Source organism: Rhineura floridana, chromosome 4 (assembly GCF_030035675.1).
Source record: "Rhineura floridana isolate rRhiFlo1 chromosome 4, rRhiFlo1.hap2, whole genome shotgun sequence".
In the NCBI taxonomy this organism is placed as follows: Eukaryota; Metazoa; Chordata; class Lepidosauria; order Squamata; family Rhineuridae; genus Rhineura; species Rhineura floridana.
Genome location: NC_084483.1, coordinates 39864218 through 39868132, shown reverse-complemented (window position 1 = coordinate 39868132; position 3915 = coordinate 39864218). Strand labels below are relative to the sequence as shown.

Here is a 3915-nt window from a genome sequence, read left to right as displayed (position 1 = left end):
AATAATAATAATAATAATAATAATAATAATGATGATGATGATGATGATGATGATGATGATAAAGCGTTCCCACCATCCCTGATTCATAGGGCCACTGATTCATAGGGTCTCCATAAGTCATAATTGACTTGAAGGCACATAACAACAACACCATCCCTGACAACATCAGGAGGGCCTCAGGTTGCCCATCTGTGCTGTAAGGTATCACTATCTGTCATATTGCAGATGCAGGGGTCTAAGGCTGAGGGAGAGTAGCTTGCCTGTTGCCTCTTAGTGACAGGCAATCCAATAACTCCAATCTGCAGAACTTGCACTTTTACAAGTGCTCTGCAGTGTCCTTTTTGTGTTTGTAAGGAGTCATTACTTTAGCACGGCGGCACCTGTGCTTTGGAATTCCCTGCCTGTTGACATAAGGAAGGTGCCACCTCTGTACTCTTTTAGATGCCTGCTGATAACTTTTCTGTTTTGGCGGGCCTATTCCAGATGCATGATTTAGATACATCTGTTCTTAAATTTGTCTTAGATATTTTATTGTGCTTTATTGTTCTTAGATATTTTAACAGGTTGTAAAAGTTTTAAATACGTTTTTATTTTATTTTTCATTATAGATGTGTTTGCTGCCCTGGGCTGCTTTGGGAGGAAGGCCGGTATCGTATCTATGGCAGATCCATTCCTTGATCCAGACCAGGACTCCAGAAGTCTCTGGGTCAGGCACAGAGTAGTCCACCCCAGGACAGAGAAGTCTGGAAAGAAGAACACCAGTCTGTATATAACTGTGAGCAAGGAAAGTACTCTGAAATAAACCTCTTCGTTTAACAACCATAGCCTCAGTCCAGGTTCTTATTTCTAAAAATCCCAGGCCTCTGGACTCAACTGGTGGGACAGTTAATTAATTAATTAATGCAGGCAGAAAATGTGTACCATGCATTTGATTTTATAGCTCTTAGCCTCGGACACTACATCAGCAGTCTGAAGAATGCAGTGCCTGGCTCTTCAGAATTGTTAAAACCTTAAGTGGTAACTCAGGACTACCAAAAAGACATGTTCCTGCCCTTTAAAATAATAATTCCTCCAGGGCAAACTCAATCTTGATTGCAGGTGGAGTCCATGAGGTTGTGCACAATTAAACCCGAGTTGCAGGAACCAAACAGCTGTTAGCAGCAGGCCTCTTCAAACGTGTGCTTTCCTCCAGCTGGCCTGCATCTTAAAGAGAATGTGCACTACAGAAACAAACATCCCATTTATGAAATGTACTGGGTCCTGAGACATCAAAACAAGATGCATGTGCTCTCTAGCATTGTGAAATGTTCAGCAGCAGCAGCAGCAAAACCTGACTTGTGCATACATATGGCTGTTAACATGAAAGGGGCCTTGCTCCGGAGAAAATTCAGATTTTACAAGGCACAGTGCATGCTTTTCTTCAACTTTCCTATGCGTTCTAAAGGGCCCTTTCAAGAAAGCCATTTGTACTACATACTGTTCAGAAGGAGTGCTTGAAGAATTATCAGCAGCGGCCAAGACCCTGCTTACGATTAGCTGCGGAGGAGGGAAGGCAGTGCCGGCACTTTCACAAAGGCAGGAGGCCAAGTTCAGGGAAACTCAATTGCAGCTGACAAGAATCCCATAATTCCATGCGAGTATAATGCTGATCGCCCTTTACAGGCAGGAATTCACAGTATTATGGGTACTCTGGAAATGACATCTTTAAAAAAAAGAAACAAAAAAACCTCCACATCAGTGCTGTCCTGGTAATGAACGGCAATAAGATCACTCTGATAAGAATTTTGACATTAGTTATAAAAAGGACACTAATTAACACAACACTCACTTGATTCCAGAACTGCGCTCTCTGTGAAGGCGTCAGCTTCTATCCTATGTTTTCCTGTCTTTTCTACGGTGTTTCCTGGCACTTTGCAACAATGTTCAAATTACAAGAGACTTTTCTGTTTGATGCTGTACATGCACACCATCTTTATGCACAGTGGCTGCGGGTGGCTCCATGTCAGTGGGGCAGTGGAATCCATTCTTGGTTTTAGTCCTGTCCAAGGTGCTTCCGCTGACATGGAACCACCAGCTGCCACTGCGCATACATATCAAGGAGCTTCACTGGGTTGCAGTTTTGACCTCAGTGTAGAAAAGGGGCAACCGCTTAGCGCGGTATATAAATTAAATTAAATAAAAATAATAAATAAAATAAATTTAAATAAACTTCTACACTGCAGTTACACATTGTTCATTCTGAGTCGTTATTAACATCAGCACAGCATTTTACAATCAAAATCTGGAGAAAGTTAAGGGCGCTTAATTTTGCCTTTCACGCATGCCTCTTTGTCACTCAGACACTGCAACTTGGGAGTATCACTGATGGGCATGCGTGTGTGAAACAGCTACTAACTGATGTCCCCCCACCCAAGCAATTGAGAGAAGAAGATCCTGGTTCAATGCCAGGCAGGGCTGGGAAAAGTTCTAGTCTGAAACCTGGCGAGCCGCTGCCAGCCAGTGTAGAAAATACTGAACTAGATGAACCCATGATCAGATTTGGTATAAGACAGCTTTGTTGCCTTTAAATGTTCCTCTTATTTTAACCTCAAGTAATTTGCTTGATTATTAAGGTGCAGAGTTGATATTAAGCAGGGTTGTTTGCTGGAAGTAAGCATCTGGTTAAAGGACTTGGTGACTTCTATCAAAGATATAGGGCTGTTAATAGCTCTCCCAATTGCCATGATTTCTCATGTCCACAGTTGGCAGAGCTATGCTTTCTTTTTCCATCAGACTGCTCAGGTCTGCCTTTTCGGCCTGCATAAAGAGAAGCATGCTGTGAATGGTACAACATATGACTCCTCCACCCACAGCCTGGATCAAGTATTTATCAAATCCAAAGTGACACCTCAAAAGCAAGAAGGCACCACAGATTATTATGAAAACATTTATCACTGACCTCTTTACATCTGATATAAACATTTGAAAAACTGTTTCAAAAAGTGAATATAGCCATTCACAGTTTTGATCTCCACGTGCATCGCTCCCTTCTAGCAGCCTGAGCGTATCCTGCTCGCCATTCTGCAAGGTGATCTAGGTTCAGTTTGTCCACCCTTTCACACTCCACTTCTTGCAGGATTCTGTTCATTGTCTCCATTCCCCTTTGCCTTTTTAAACGCTATTTTCCATCTATTTTGTGTGCATGTTCCCCATTTCCACTTTCCAAGCTGATCTTTCCCAGGTCCTGTCATTTCCAATTCACCTTTCATTCTGTATTTGTCAGTCTCCCTGTTACCTTTCTCTTCTCCTTTGTCTTTTTCTCATTTTCCTGAACTCCTCTGTCATTTTCTCCTCACTTCACTAGTTCTGTCCCTGACTAAACCGGTAGGTGGAATGAGCAATTGCAATGTGCAAACTGATATGGAAAGTATCTGTGGCTTACAGTTCAGCAGCCCCCTCAGGTGATGGGGTCATGGCTTTCCTGCTAATCAGTAGGTGTGCTTGTCTCTTCAAGTCCACTTTTTATTTCAGGCCACCTTGCAAAAGGAACAGATCTGCGCACCACCTTGGGAGTGTCACCATGCAGCAAAAGCATCTGTACTGGCCTATCACCCTCTAGAGTATGGGATACACAAAATTCTCATCTGAAACAAAGATAAATGCTATATTTGATACAGCAGGTCAGGGATAGGCAACTGCTAGTCCACAGCCAAATCCAGCCCAGAGCAACTGAATCTACACACACGGATTCTAACTGCCATCACGTCTGCTTTCTGAGGGAAGAATGGTTGCCAGGAACTAGCTGCTCTAGTCCCAGGCTATGGTCTGAAGGCACATGAGGCCAGGGGTCAGGTCTAGTCAGTGCCTGGATGGGAAACCACCTGGGAACCATATGTAAGCCGATTTGGGTTTCCATCATGAAAAGAAAGACGGGGT

The 3915-nt window shown here is 43.1% G+C and overlaps 1 long non-coding RNA gene across 1 annotated transcript; it reads right to left on the bottom strand.

Annotated features, from left to right (window-relative positions):
* Positions 1–513: 513 nt before the first annotated feature.
* Positions 514–1670, bottom strand: LOC133384315 (uncharacterized). Its single transcript, XR_009762501.1, has 2 exons — positions 1478–1670; positions 514–743 (listed from the first exon to the last, which is right to left on the bottom strand). It is a non-coding gene; the product is annotated as an uncharacterized LOC133384315 (long non-coding RNA).
* Between the last annotated feature and the right edge of the window lie 2245 nt (positions 1671–3915).